The sequence below is a fragment of the Lagopus muta genome, chromosome 22 (genome assembly GCF_023343835.1).
Source record: "Lagopus muta isolate bLagMut1 chromosome 22, bLagMut1 primary, whole genome shotgun sequence".
Lineage (NCBI taxonomy): Eukaryota > Metazoa > Chordata > Aves > Galliformes > Phasianidae > Lagopus > Lagopus muta.
This window is the reverse complement of record NC_064454.1, coordinates 3,669,219-3,684,955: the sequence shown is the minus strand read 5'-3', so window position 1 is coordinate 3,684,955 and position 15,737 is coordinate 3,669,219. Positions and strand designations below refer to the sequence as shown.

General features: G+C 49.1%; 1 protein-coding gene across 8 annotated transcripts in view; it reads left to right on the top strand.

The window, feature by feature from the left end:
* GRIK4 (glutamate ionotropic receptor kainate type subunit 4) overlaps nt 1–15,737 on the top strand; it is a 123,827-nt gene that overhangs the window by 18,927 nt on the left and 89,163 nt on the right. The window contains exons 1-2 of one of the 8 annotated variants that reach the window (XM_048968461.1): nt 13,492–14,930; nt 15,392–15,473. The exons of 4 other annotated variants lie outside the window; for them this stretch is intronic. The gene's annotated coding sequence lies outside the window, so the exon portion shown is untranslated. Of the gene's footprint in view, nt 1–13,491; nt 14,931–15,391; nt 15,474–15,535; nt 15,705–15,737 lie in introns of those variants that run through there. 3 more of the 8 variants (XM_048968464.1, XM_048968463.1, XM_048968465.1) reach the window with 3 other exon arrangements.

Here is a 15,737-nt window from a genome sequence, read left to right as displayed (position 1 = left end):
TTTTTACTGCGAGAGGGTAAGAGAAGAAAAAAGACAGACGATCCCTCAGCAACAGCTGTTTGGAGGAAGAATCCCACAGAAGCCGCTTCCTTCACTAATTAGAAATCTGCTTTCCTTCAGGAAGGATAACGTCTACGTTCTCCACTCCTCTTCTCACTTCTAATTACTTCTTGGAGAAATGAAGGAAGGCGCCGTTTCGTAGGTTTGACTTGGAGTTGCTGAGGCAAAGAATGTCGGATGGGAGATGTTTTGTGGTGATAGGAAGGAAGGGGAGAGGATGGAACGGCCAAATTGTGGGCGCTGCTGGTGGGAGGGAGAGATGGGGGGGTCCCAGTGGGGCTCTGAGTGCTGCTCTGTGTTCTGGTGAACAGAGGTGACTCCTTGCCAGAAGTTCAGAGCAAATTTCTAAGCCCAAAGAAAAAATTGCTTAGAAAATAGAAAGGTTAAAGTTAGAAATCTCAAAGAGAGGAAGTGCGCCGAGTTCACGATTTATAAATAACATGCTTTGATTGTTTCCCATTACGGAGTAATTTTGTTTTGAAATGTGACTTCATCTTTTTATTAAGGGTATAAATACCGACTCTGGAACAAAGGAGTTTTCTCCAGCCTGAAGTGATGCTTTATATTCCCAGCGGGGTGATGGGCAGGCTGTCCCCATGCTGCTGCACGTGGGGTTTTGTTGGTCTGGAGGTGGAGCGAGGCTTTCCCGGCCCCACTGAGCTTCCCTAAGCCTTGAGCAGGTGTTGCTTTGCAATTCAGCAAAGCGGCGTTTCAATTACTCAGGGCAATAAATCTCAAGGTGTGTGCTGGGAGCTCCATCACTTCAAGCACCGATGTTTTTCTTTTCCCTCGCGGTCTTCGAGGTGGAATCATCAGCGCTGCAAGTAATGAAGCCTGGTTTCCCATGGATTTCTTTCTCGTGGTTGGATTCTCTGATAACTAAATAAGCTTAGACTGAATGCCCCGGCCGTGAAAAAAGCTTCAGAAAGGCTATTGTGTGTAAATTCTCTATTAAGAATGGAGCTTGTGTGGCATCCTGCCTGCCTGTGAGGATGCTGAGGGACTGCCTATTGACAGCTATTTTCATGGAACCAAAATACTGGAGGGAGCTGACCCTGCCAGGTGGGGCTGCAGGTGGCGGGTGGGTTCTTGGGGGCTGTGGGCGGCTGGTTGCCATAGGAAGGAGGGTTAGAAATAGAGTCTGGGAGATGTGCTCCTTTGGGGTGACCCCGGGGGAGTCGGGCTGTTGACGTAAGGGCCGTAAATCGCTGCCCCTTTTCCATTTTGATGTTAAAGCAGTGATAAAAAGCGCACATGTGTGTGTCTAGGCAGTGCTGAGTGACACGTGTGCTCCATCTCTTGAGCACGACCCCTTCTGCTGAACCCACAGGATGGATCCCCAGCCCCAGGGCTGTTGGGTGGCAGCTGCCGTTCTCCGGCTTTGACACTTGGCAGCCAATGGAGGAGGAGAAGTCGTGGGTGTAAAATCAGGATGGGAGAGTCAATGGACAACTGTTCCTTTGCAGATAACCAGGGGTGAATTGATAACCGGTGACCCAGGTAAGCAATTAAGCCAATTGGTTAAATGAATTGATTGTGGAAGTCTCCTTTATGTAGAGCTCCGCCTGAAGCCTTCATGCCCTTTCTGGAGGAATAGCTGTGGAGAATAGACGTCTTCAGAAATTAACAGTGACTTTCAAGCAGAATAGATGATTAATGAGAATGTATTGCTCTTGATGGACAAATGAAGCACTTGCAGTGTTCTGGTGAGCGATGTTCGGCTTTCTTGTCTCCAGGAAATGATTCAGCCACTCAGACCCAGCTCTGAGCCCAGGGAGAGGTAAGGAGAGGGGAGAGGAGGGGAGAACTGCCCCCTCTCAGCTTGATTTATTATCCGACTCCTTTGTTACAAGACTTCCAGTCTTGTAAAATATTAAATACATCCTTATATTCAATATCACATTTTGAAACATTTCATGCCTCATTTGCTTCTGGAGTCAAGGACAACTTCACATTTTTCATGGCGCAAGGCCCAGATTTGTCTATTTATTTATTTTTAATCACTACGTTTTTCTTTCTTTTTTCTTTTTTCTTTTTTTTTTTTTACCTGTATCAATTTGGATTAAATCTTGGCAACCATAGCAACCTGTTCCTCTGGGTGGTTTCAGATCTCGGCAGTGGAGGTAGTTTTTTGGCTTGGCTGATCCCCATGGGATGCTGTGCCCATCCAAGGAGGACCGTGGGCAGCAGGGATTGTGGTTTGGGGCTGGGTGTTGGGCTCAGCTTTTGCTGGCAGTGTCTCTTGTAAATAAAAGGCTGTTTTGTTGAAGGGCTCACGTGACATAATGAGGAGGATTAAGTGGAATTTGCTGCCACAGTTAAAGGAAGATGCATGTAACTCCTGTTAATTAGAAAGGGCTCAGTATTTGTCTTTCCCTTCGTCTGTGTGGGAGCTTTTTGATTCTTGCTTCTCCCATGGGGGGATAAGCAGCTGAATCCTGATACTCGGGGCCGCCACTGGACCCAGGAACCCTGCTTCTGCATGCAGGTTGGGACGGCAGCTGGGAGCATTGCAGACCCAGTGCTGCATCCTTGTAACTGGAACATGAGGGCAACCCCATTGCAGCTGTTTCACCTTGGGTGCATCATTTGGACCTCTGGTGTTGAGCTGTCTGCTGGTGTGGGGGCGAGATGGCATCATGGAATCATTACAGTTGGGGAAGCCCTTTGTGATCCCCAAGCCCAGCCCACCCCCACCATGCCCACTATGTCCATAAGTACCAAATCTCCCCACTTCCTAAACACCTCCAGGGATGATATTTTGGGGAGGGATGAACTTGGATATGCAAACCTCAATTTGAGTCCATCCCGCCTCCCTTCTGTGGCGTCCCCTTAAAGTCAGCACAGAGGAGCTGAACTGTGTTCCTTTTGAAGGTGGGATCTCAGATGTGAAGCATCTTCCTGGGCTCGCAGTGTCCGATTTCTCATCACAAAATCCTGCTGGCAAAGTGACTCCAAGCCTTTGTCTAAGAAAATACAGTTAGAACTATTTGCATGTAACTAAAGCTCAAGAAGCCCTGCCTAGAAATCAGACAGCTGTTTTTGAACAGTGAGAGTCGTTAGAAGCTGTAATTTTGCTCCTAAGGCTTGTGGCCAGCTGTCCTTGCGCGGCAACTTGACGTTGCTGTGGGATGCTTTTCCTGAAAGATGTGCTGTAGTTGGAGTTGGGATGAGTTTAGGAAGCCCATGGCTGGTTGTTCTGGGGAGGAAGTGAGTTGGGAGTGGGATCGGGAGGAGAATCCAGCCTTAAAGTGTTCTGTCAGTAAGTTCTGTTGGACTGCTTCAGCTTTGCTGTTGGATGAATTGACAGAATGGCCAGGACGGTCTGAAGGGTTTGGCTGGATGTGAAATGTCACAGCTTTTGCCCAAACAGCTCTCAAGGGTGATAAACAAGCAGGTTTTCCCCAAAGCTTGTTTCTATACGGAAAACGCCTTTGGCTTTGGATCAAAATAGCTTCAGTGCCCTTCTTTTTAAATGGAAGTATCAATAGGAGTCGGGACCTTTATTAGTTCAGGGGATCTTAACAATCCCACAAGGTGTTTATCTGCCTATTTTGGTGGCTGATATCCTTTTAAAATCTGTCCCAGAGTGCTTGAATCACTCCTGAAAATGGAATGTAGACTCCTAAATTACCCACTTGCCTGCAAACGTTATCCATGGCATCGGCTTTTCCTAATGACCACATCAATTAGAGGGCTCTCTGCATCGTGCTGTCAGACCCATGTGGATGGGGAGAGTGCAGGAGTTTCACTCAGGCTGCTTTTTATGACCCCCACGCTTTGCAAATGGAACAAAATTTAGTGAAGGAACCTGTCTTTGTTCCCCTCCTTCCCATACAGCAAACTAATTGAAAACAACATGAATGTTAATGATGCATTTCGCATTTGGAAGTTAGAGGGGTGATTAATATATTGTAGGCTGTATATTAACACCTTCTCAGGGGCATAATGAAGAGGAAATATGTGCTCTGAGACGAGGCTGTTTATTTCTCGGTGTGTTTCCTGACTTCCACCGTCCCTTTTTCTCATTGAAATACAAGCTTTCCAATCCAGAGGGTTTTGTTTCAAAGCATAATTTTAAATCAATCAATAGACTTTTATGTCTTAATCCCCCCCCCCTTTTTTTTTTTTTTTTCCCCTTTTGGTTGGAGAGCTGAAGCAAAGTGCACAAACAGGAGATGTGAGGAAGGAAGAGATGGAGGATGACGAGGTGGGTTGCTGAGCATGAAGCTGCCATCTTGCTGCATTGGTGGGAAGTTGTCTGTTACTGGAGAGAGGGTTGATGGAAGTTGACCTGGTAGAACCCAGGGAAGGCTTTTTTTTCCTCTTTGCCCTGTGCCATCCAGTGCATGCCATCCCATTGAGGTCCATCTGTGATGGGAAGGTTCTTTGTTATCGCGTATGCGTCTAGTTGAGCACCCAGCTGCATTCGCATGGAATCTTGGCATCCATTGATCTGCTCCTATACTTACAGGGTGAAAAACATCGTATCCTGAGGGTGCCCTGTGAGCCCTGCATGGGGATGGCTCACTGCCCATCAGCAGGTGTTTGCCTCTTGCTCAGGTCTCCTGGGCTTCCTGAGGACTGCAGAAGGTGACGAGCATCTGTGTTGGTTGCGTTGCTCGTGGCAAGAAGCTCTGGGAAATGATTGCTTAGCAAGATCTGCTGCAGCGCTGTTGTTGGAGGTGGAAGTGTGTGGTTGTGGCTGGTGCTGTAACTCAGCTCAAAAAAGGAAGACCACGCAAGTTATAACACATCTATAATTAAGTGCAATGAATGGCTATAAACCAACAAACACTTTTAAATGTTCGTTCTTGGCCACATCTGAGTTATTTTTCTCCTTTGGCAGAATCATTAAAGGAGGGGGAAAGCATGTGTGTACCAATCCACTCTGCATGTTTGATGAAAGGGTTTTATTATTATTATTTTTTGATGAATGAAAATTGGAGCATGAGAATGGGTAGAAAGTCCCCGTGGGAAGGGCTGAGATCCTGCAGGCTGTGGGCAGCCTCTTATTAACAGCACTGGGCACTGCCATTCCCACCAATGTGGAGATACAGAGCTGCACTTCTGATGCCTTTTTCGGAAGGGGAGAGAGGAAGAAGCAACCCGTAGTAATTAAGACTTGGCAAGCTCGGTATTTATAGACTTTCTAAATATTGATGAGTGGAAATGCGCTTTATTAATTGGAACACATTAAAATCCATTTTTTCTTCAGAACTTGACTGTGTTTTTTTCTCCTTTGGCAAACCCCTGACTCTATTGTTTCCCTCAGTTGTGTTTGCATGAAACTATCTCCTTCTCCCTCAAATTTTGGTGGGCTCACATTAAGCTGCAAGCGGGCCACCCGATTTCAACCTGCTCTGCTTGGCTGTGTCTCCCCACCTTAGAAGCAGTATCCTGTGCTTGTGTCGGTGATCGATCTGACTTGTTGTGGCTTGGTTTTGTCTTAAATTACTTTCTTCTTTGAGTCCAATTTATCTTCTTACAGTAACACAGCCCAGAAGATGCAGCTGTGGATTTCAGTAGTCCCATACGGGGTCTGAAATTTAGAGCGATGGGAGCAAGAACATTCTGGGAAAACCATGTCATCCTTCAGGATGGCGTAACAGAACAATTTCGCCCTTCTGTAACTTCCAGGCCAGCTGTGGTAGGAAGCAGAATTTACTGCTCCTCTTCCCTGGCAGGCAGGGCTGTTCCTCTGACCTTCTGCTCCAGCAGACGCTCGAACCTGGACATAAATCTGGGGTACTGCTTCTCCCAGGCATCGTGGTGATCTCACTGCTGCCTTCTGCTCGCCGATGAGTTTCCATCTGTCTGCTCACCGCTGCTCTTGTGCTCGGATATTGAGGTTTTGGATCGTGGGGCTGTCTTTCTGCTTATCTGTTTTGGGTTGGGACTGTCAGGGAGCAGGAAACACCGTGTGAGAGGGAGAGTTATGCTTTCACAGTGACGTGCTTGGTTGGCTTGAGCAAAATTTGATGCTTCTGGGAGTGTGGCTGATGGGTAACTGACTGGAGCTGGGTTACGATAGACTGGAAGAAGATGATGGAGGAAAATCTGGTAGCTGCCATGGTGTGGGTACCATCTTGGAGGTTAATGGTTATTTCTTACGAGGAAACCCTTTTTGAGGAGGGAGAAGTACAGTCCTGTTCCTCCACCCATTTGTGGTTGGAAATTTACTCTCTTGTAGGCTTTGGCACAGTGGGTGTCCGTCCTTCTCTGCTGTAGGGGTGTCTGTACTGTGCTGGCCTGCTTGCCAGTTCTGCAAAGCCTGTGTGATGACACGTTCTAGTGGATGGCTTTGCTCAACGATCTTGATGGGATCAGGTGGGATGATCTGATGACTGCCTCAGCAACTGAAGTGGACTGGAATGGTCAGGCAGGAGCCATAACTGAGCTCTTATAGTTCTCGGCGCGTGGAAGTTTCCATACCTCCAGACTGTCGCAATCATAAGCTTAAGTCCTCATCTTCAGCTTCTATAGCAGGCAGCAAGAGCTGCTTCCAGAGCAATAACCTTGGTGATGAGTCCCCAGGTTCAGCTTAGTAATGGTCTGTAACTGCTCCTAGGGAGGGATTCCAACCTCCATAATGCTCCCAGCCTGCTGGGAGGAATCACCCCTGTGCACGTTGGTGAAATGCTGAGTTCAGTGGTGATGGGGGGAGCAAGGGTTGCGAATCTGGGAGGGAGAGAGTTTTTCTGGGATGTGTTTTTCTCAAGAAGTCAGGCTTGGTATGCGGGGAGCAGCGCTGGGCTGGCTGGCTGAGCAGGTACAGGCACACACCTGAATGTCGTATTAGAAACCTTGATCCAAAAAGTTCAGTCTCAGAGACTCTGAAGGTAATGAAGAAGGCTTGAATCAACGGGCTTTGAATGTGTTCTTGTAAAAAGGAAGAATCTGGTTTTGACTTTGTAGGCACACTGCAGGAGAATGTAATCCATTGCACCCAAAGGAGCTGTTTCCGCCCTTCTCTCATCAAGGCACGCAAGGATTTTAAAGCCATCCAGATTTTAGTGGGGCTGGAAAAGAAAAGAGCTTGGGGGAGGCAGAAATTAAATTACAAATGTTCACAATAAAATGGTAACAGAGATGGAGGTGGACGGAGAAGATGATAGCATCTGACTTCAGTCTCTGGAGACCAATAACTCTCTGACAGCAGTTTCAGACTGCTCTCAAGCCTTCTGTCTGTGTGCCACAAAGCCTGAAGTAGATCCCCTGTTGGGCTTTGGTGTCAAACCCTGTGATTCCCACTCAGCCAAATGCTTGGGTGCCTTCCTCCTTCCTATTTGAGCGTTGTCTGAGCCCCAAAGCCAGGCACTGAAGTGAGCTGTGGTGTGAGCACATGTCTGGAGGTTGTGCTGGAGCAGGGCCAGGTGCCTCGCATCTTATCGAATCAAGCTTCTGTGGGCATATGTTCCCCAAATGGATGAGTTTTCCACCTGAGTGCTGTGAGCTCTGTGTGTGTATGTACAGGAAGCTTGTTGGGTTTTTCTATAACGAGATTTCATTTTTCTCTGGTGTTTCTCGTCTTAACTCCCAAACCTCCTTAGGAAGGGAGTGCGACCTTGTCAGCATGTGCATATGTTTCTGTGCACTCTGAGAAAGAGCTGAAGGCATCTCCCCTCCATGCAGAGTCACTGCGATCCACCTTTGAATCGATGTCGGGACTTCAAGGTAAGCATATGGTGTGACAGAGGAAGTGTTGCTGTAGCTCATTTGGATAGATCCATGCAGTCCCAAGGCAAGAGGACCCATTTTATAGTTGGGGAATGGTGGGAAGAAGAGGTAGTGAGTTATTTAAAGATAGGGAACAGGGCAGTTGAAGAGCTAAAAGTGGATTCCTGGAGTCTCAATTCAGTAGACCAAACTACCACGCTGCTGTGTGTGTTATCTTTTACAGCCTCACTAGCAGGCACCAGTGTGTACCCACCCACAGAGTCTTCATCTCCATTGCTGTGTCAGACATGGCTGATGGGTGAACCCTGAAAAAACTGCAAGGCAATTTTGGAGGCATTACCAAAATTTCCCTGGCTGTGAGTCTAAGAACGTCTGCCCCTTGGGTCTACCAAACTGAGCTAGGAGCCCTTGGGGAAGCATCTGTTATTTTTAGTGTCTCGTTTCCTGGGAAGTGGATTCCCCTGCAGACTACTAAGCTCTGATTTTGTGTCTCGCAGCCCCATGCAGAGCCTAAAATGGGAAGGAAGCCATGAAACTTGGGCCTCTTCCCTCCTTGAGCATGTAGAGATCTGGGCCATATTTTGCTGGGACATCTAGAGGACGTGGGTGAGGCTCTGTCCTCTCTGTACTTCTCAACCCTGCATCGGTTGCTGCTGAACCCAAATCACGTCTGAATGCTCTGAAAATGCCATCCTAATTCTTAGGTCTGCTGGGCTCCCGCAGAGTCCTGACGCAGAGAGGGCAAAGCCTGAAAGAAGCTTGCCAGCTGCATTTGGTGACATTGTGTCTGCAGTGTTTGGTTTGGCTCGTTTCGGTGGGAAGAAGAAAATTGGGATGTTGCTGTGCCATCCAGTGAGCACAGCTTGATGTCAGGTTTATTGGGATGTGAGCGTTCAGAGAGGGCTGCTCAGCCTCCTCTCTTAACTCCAGCAAATCCACTCTGTTTGCACAGGGCAGAAATGAGTTGTAGATGCAGCAGATGACCAACAGGTTAGTTAACGTGCCATTAATTACCTCCAACCCTGTGCTGTCCATAGTGGTGACTGGGGGCAGAGTGGTACCAGTACTGCGCTGCATGTCCTCAGTCATTAGTGATGAGCTGTGAACACTGCTTGAACTGGGAAATCTCTGTCTGATGAGAGCATCTCGTGGAGCCTTGCATCATCCATTTGGGCTGTGTTTGCAGTGAACTTTTACCAATTTGGAATTTCACGTCTTCAGTCGTGGAGGGAAATGGGAACGGCTGAGCTGCAGTGAAATGTGGTGAAAACGTGTTATTTCCTCACTGTATTAAATGTTAAGCTCAGGGCACAGGTTTAGTGTGATTTGAGGAAGGGAATGTGTTCCAAATGCAGCTGGAAAAGCGTTGCTCGAGTTTTCCAGCCTCTGGGTTGTTCCTGACTGGAGCTAATGATGATGGATGAGTCCTGCAGAGCGCTCTTCATCATGAGACCTCAAAGCTCTTCACTGGAGAGATCTGCAGTGTTATTCTCACTGAGTCCAGGTGGTGAAATTAATGTGTTAAGAGAGAAAACAGTTGATCCAAGCAGCGGTCATGTTGTGGAAACCCCTGGTGTTGTGGAAACCCCTGGTGTTGTGGAAACCCCTGGTGTTGTGGAAACCCCTGGTGTTGTGGAAACCCCTGGTGTTGTGGAAACCCCTGGTGTTGTGCTTTGCCTTGCTGGAGTCATTGCCTTTCCCAGCCCTGGGGTTTTGCTGGGAGTTTGATTTCTCAGTCCAGCCCAGATCAGAAACTCACGCCTCTCACCCATGTGTACTTGCTAGCCATGAGACCCCACAGAGTGTTCCTAACCCCGTCTCCTAGCATCTGCTCTGTTCTTAGAGCAACGAAATCAAGCAGGAGATTATAAACAGTCTCACCCTTCTGCTGAGCATCTGCTCTGAGCACCATGTGCCTGTGCTTTTACTCCTGTAAATTGCTCACAAAGCATCAGCAGAGGTGCCATAAATTTGCTAGTTTTTTGTTTGTTTTTTTTTCTTGGACTTGAGAGCTCCTGCAGTTCACTCAGCCCCTGGAAACGAGCAGACCTTGTGGCTGCATGAGGACATGGCCCCATGCTCTCCATAGCATCACATTCCTGAGTGATGTCTGGCCCCTGAGCTCCATGAGGAAGGGGCTGCAGGCACGGAGCCATCCCTGTGCTTATCAGCTGACAGGGACATAATCCTCACATTAGTGTGGTCACACCACGTGTAAGGGCTGAATTCTATCTGCTTTGCTGCTCCTCCAACATGCCTTTGTCCCTCTGCCAGATCACTGAGCAGCCTCTTGTCTTCCTCGGTCCAATCTGAGCTTCAGCTGCTGTGGTTTGTATGACAGCATTGCTGTTCCAGTTGAACCCTGGATATAGCAACACTCCTATGGGGCTGCTGGGTGCGTGTGCTGGTCCAGGTACCCAGTGCATAGAGCTGCACCAGCACCTGTAGGATGTCCCCAACACTGAGAAAATCCATCAGGTGTGGTGAACTCACCCTCCTGAGATGCTGACGTGCAGCATCCGTGTTGATGAGCAGACCGGTGATGGTCTGAGGAGACTTTTTTTTGTGTAGAGACAAAAGGGCTTCCAAGCAGTGAAACTCCTGTGGGAATAACAACAGGGGAATGGAGATGTGGTTTGGTTTGCTTGCAGGCTCAGTTCCTTTGTCCTTCATGTTGGCATTTCTATGGAATGGTCCAGGTGTGACCACTGCAGCTCTTATGAGCACTGTGTGGTGGTTTGCCCAGCTGCTGGAGATAGACAGTGGCTCTCTGTTGGGGAGCCCCCTCTTCATTAAGGACTTTATCAGCTGAAAAGATCTCTATGGTGTAAAGATCTATTGCTATCAGCTGGAAATCCCTGCAGTCCATGAGCACAAGGTCAGCTTGGCAATCTCCCCTGTTTAGATAAAACTTGAACCCTTCCCTTTTCTGCTGCGCAGCACTGTTGTATCTCCTCCTGTAGGGTCAGGGCAGTGCTGGCATTCATGTTCCTTGTGAACTTGGAGCTTTGCTCCCATTGCAGCCCTGTACAGAGATTCATTGCATCCCACGGGAGCTGATTAAACGCACCCACTGAAGTTAAAGGGAGCTGGAGATCACCCCATAGTGTGTGGGGCTGACAGCACCCTGCATGGCCCTGAATTCCAGCCAGGGGGAAATCAAATTAACATTTCCCAGCATGGAAGAAAAAAAAAAAAGGGAAGAGATGAAAAAAGAAAAATTCCAAACAGAAAAGCCCCCCACAGAGTTCATCTGGCGGATGGAGTTACATTAAGCGAATGGAAATTAAAGGCTTTTCATAGAGATCTTCAGCATAATTTGATGGAAGACTTTAATTATTTCAACGCGTCGAAGAAAAGGAGCTGGGAAGGATTGGGGAGTGCTCATAAAAATCTCTCTTTATAAGTGCTTTGAGCCATTCTCAGGCTGAAAAGCTGCTGTCAGCTTAAGGAAGAGTGGTTGGGCATTGGTGGAAGGCTGCGGTGGGTTTGGATCAGTGGGATTTTGCAGCCAGAAGGCTCATCTCCCCTCTGGCACCCCGGGAGCTTGGGAACTGCATGATGCTTTGTTGAACTGATGTGGTCTTGGTCTGTGCTCGCTGCCCATTGAGCCTGAGGACAAAACCCACAGGTGCGTGTCGTTCCTCTGCTCATAACACAATGCAGACACAAAGGGAATTTTTGCAATTGGAGCCACAGAATCATTGAGGGTGGAGAACGCCTCTAAGATCATCAAGTCCAACTGTCAACCCGTCTGTCCTGCAGATCCACGTGTGGCCCATAGATGCAAATGCAGCCACCTCAAAGACAGAGCGGCCACACTTGGGTCTGTGGGGTGTGAGCAGGGAGGCTGCACGTGGATCTGTGGGGCAGTTGCCCATGGAGAGCTTCAGTCTCCTGCAGAGGTGGCTCAGTCTGAGTTCTGCACTGAGGAGCGGGGCTGTTGGCCCTCTGCAAACAGGAGAAAGGTGGCTCGTAACTGAGGCAGAACCATACGTGAAGCCTAAAGCTGTGTGGGATTTGAGAGTGTTATGGCAGTGATGGAAGCAAAGCAGCAGGGTATGTGGGCAACTCGCTGCTCTGGGATGTTTTCTCTGCACGCCTGTGCAGTTCTGTGCTCTGTGCGGGCTTTCCCCCTCTGCTCCCATCCCATCCCACCCCACTGTTTGTGTGTGCTCCTTCTCAGCTCAGCCATCCCTGTTCCCACCTCCCTCAGAGCCATATGCTGTGTTGTCCCCACACACACCCCAAATCCACGCTGCATTGTAGTGTACACACCAACCAACACACCTCGCAATCTCAGCCTGTCCCACATGTCCCCTTCCAGCCTCTGATTGGGGCTTTTGGGGCTGGAATGGCTCACACTGTTCTCTGGATTGTGGATGGCACATGAACCTATTTATTTCCCTTTAGGTTTGGTGGCTGTAAGAGGAGCAGAGGCCATAAAGCGCTTTGCACAGGTTGAGGTGGTGGAGACTTCTTCGTTTTCCCTTCTTTCTCATACTGAATCTGCCAAGGATGTGCATGAAACAGAGCTGCCTCTTCCCTGCAACCCTGAGATTGGGCTGATGCTTTTAGGGGCTTTTTCTCCCCCTGGTTCATGTTTTAGGACTGCCCTTGTGTGTATGGGGACCTGCTGGGAGTGATTCCTCTGCACTATGGGCTTTGGAGTGGGGCTCAGCACAATGGGATTCTGCTCTTTAGAGAGCCAAAGTGTTTCCATCACAGCATTTTGATGGAAGGGCATCCTGTGGGGAAATACCCCCCGTGGGTCAGGAGAACACCAAACGTCTTCAAAGGGGAAGTTGGTGGTTTTCAAGACCACTCCTTGTCGAAGGTTCAATGGCTGCAAACACACCACTGGGAGCAGCTTCCCAGGAGTGCACATGCTCAGCAGAACAGAACCACAGCACAGGAGAGTGACAGAAATGGAATTACTGGTGGTTTGAAGGAGAATGGAGAGATGGTTTTCTGAGCAGAAGCTACGTGGGGAGTTCCATCTCAGGAACTGCCTGGGGACACCTCCTTCCATCCAGGAGCCACAGAGGGACAGCATCTGTGCCATGGTCGCAGACATAGGTTGGTGTTGGGGCTTATTGATGCTATTGGTCTTGCCAACCCCACTGACTCTCTCATGCCAGGAGCTAGGTGTGGGCAGTCCCACTGATGGCAGCTGCTGGCCTTGCTGGGAGGAAACCTGCAGTTTTTCTACCCACAGCTGTCCCCTTTCCCTTTGTCATGATGGTTCCTGCATGATAGAAGCCCAGGGCCCATTAGGAGTGCCTGCAGTGGGCAGAGCAGATGTGTGCAGGGCTTTTAATTGCTGCTGTTTGCTGATATGGTGGGCACAGGGGAGGGACAGAATCCCACTAGCATTCTCTTTCTTATCTTTTTCCTGTTTTCTTTCCACCTCAATGTGATGTGAGGTGATGCCAGTCCCAACCCTGCCCTGAGGCTGGATCCTTGCTGTGCTTCTAAGGCTGGAGGTGGTCGCACTACAAAACATCTGACTTAATTCCCTGTCTGGATGAGGAACTGGGATGGAGACACATCGTTTTTACCCTGAAGCAATGAGGACAGGAGTTGGTCAGCATGTGCTGGTGCTGGGGAGGATGAAGGGGAGGAAATGGGCAGCTCTGAGGTTTTGACTGCAACAATACCTGATGGTAGTGATTTACCTGTGTTAATTACACATTTTGCAGAGGAAAGCATATTGTTCATGGGGCAAGCTTTCAGTTTAATTCAGCACTCATTTCAGCATCCCTGGGGGAGATGTGTGGTTCCCTTCCCCCCAAGGGTCTCACAGCACAACCTCTGGCCCACAGTCGCCTGTTGCAATGCTTTTCAGCCTTTTTCCCTCTCGTCAGCTCCGCTTACATTTGAGCCTCTCCACAGAAAAAGCTTTGCAAAAGGCAGCAGCTCTCTTTGCCTGCTGAAAGAATGGGGGAGGCTCTGTGAAGCCATTTGTTGATATTTCTCGACAGTTTTTCAGCATTCCTCGCTGCTCTGCAGCTGTTAAATGTGTTGTCTCAGCTGCGAGGACGGCTCCAGCTTTTCTCGAGCTGCATTTTCTCACCATCCATCGAGGGATGCAGAGAGAGATCCGTCAACACCAAAGCCACCTCCAAAGTAGCGTTTTGGGTGAAAGTCTGCTTCTGTAAAAGCAAAAGGAGTTCACATTGGGACTGTAGGTTTGGAAAGTGAGGTGCTTGCTGAGGCAGATGTGGCACGAGCACCGAGCTTGCAGGGAAAGAGCAGGATTGGCAGCGCTGAGCAGTGCAGCTGTTTCTCCTGAGCACCCCTGGCAGGGCAGCTCTGGAGGGATGAAGCTGTGGTTCGGTTCACTATTGCTGTAGCATCCACAGGCGGGATTTATTCTGCAATTATAGCATTTTATTCTCCTTTTTGGCTCTTCGCTGTGCCAAGAAATTTTCTGTGGAAAGCTGGAAGTGTCAGGAAGATGTGGCAATAGTGATGGAGAGGAGTATTGTTGCTCGGTCGTTAAAAATGTATAAGTAGCTTCAGGAACGCGTTGCTTCTTCTGAGAGGGATATTGTCCTTAATTCTGCTTGGTGTTTAGAGACTTTTATCTTCTGAGAGAGCCCACAACTGTTTATCTAGGCTTGATTTATTTTCTTCTGAATTTTCAAGGCTAAATGTGAAGAGAGAATTAAAGGGAAAAGAAGACAGGCTGGTGCTGTGCGGAGCTTGGCCAGCGCGTTGGGCAGCCCGTGGCCTGCAGCTGTCCTAAGATCCAGAGCTGAACTGCAAAGCTGTGTCCCCACAGCTCCCAACGCTTTGTTGTCATAATCCTTCCATCCCCAAATTTAGAGAACAAGAGAAACCCGAGAGCAGTGAGGGAAGAGGAGAGCGCAGAGGACTGCGGTGCTTTGAGAACGGAAGCCCTGACGCTGTGCTAAGGGAGAAGCACCTGCTCCCTGCCCTCTTTCTCATCCTTGTGTTCTACTCTTCGTCCCAGGCACAGTGCTGGAGCACCTCCATCACCAGATGGTCCCTTGTAGGGCGGTGGGAGGCTGTGCAGCGCTGCTGTTTGCTGAACCCAAGGTGTGTTCCTATTGCCTACAGCTGTCCCTCGGGTTAGCGCTCACAAAACCAAGCGCTGCCAAGTTGTTCTGAGCAGTGGGTAATGCTGAGGTGAAGGCAGCCCCCCTCTGTGCTCCATGTTCCAGGTAATTACAGCCCCGCCGCTCACGGAGCGGGGCACAGCGGGTGCCCTGTGTTTGTTATTTGCCTTTGCTATTAACTCCATGCTGGTGATGCAAAGGCAGCTGCGTGCCTGCAAACCGTGTGCTTCACCTCTTCACTACGCCAGGCTGCAGACAGGAGCAGCTCTCTGTCCTGGCTCTGTGCTGCATTGGGATCAGCACGCGGGTGCCCACTGTGCTGTTTTCCCTCTACTTTTCCCTGCTGCAGCCCACGAGGCTGCTGCCCTGCAGTTGCAGCTATGATACTTGCTCGTGTGTTTTGGGGCAGCTCAGCACCTTGGGGCTTTGGGAGCTTTGTGCCCCGCACAGCTCCAGTGGAGTATTTGCAGATGGGTAAATCCAACTTGCTCCTGCTGCTTTGTCAATAGCTTGGAAAGTTCTGCAATAACTGCTTCGAAATGCTCAAATGATATGTTGCTCCACAGTCTGCCTCTGCTGCTGCTGCTGCTGCCAACGCTTCTGAGCAACCAATTTACCACACGCTTCACCTTTTTGGGCTTTTCCCTGGTAAGCATTACTCTGTGACTCCCACTGAAAAGAGAAAATTGCCATTGCCCTTTGCAGGGGTGGGGTAATGACTTCCAGGTGGGATTGAGCAGCTCCTGCTGCTTTAACATGTGCTGAGCAGGAAACCAGAGCACACTTGGGATGCCTGGCTAACACCTGAGCCATCACCTGATTTTCTTAAATGTGAGAGCACAGGAGCTTGGATTTCCTATAGCGAAACGGTGCAGGAGGGTGAGTGAATGTGGGCTCAGCCCCTGCCTTGTA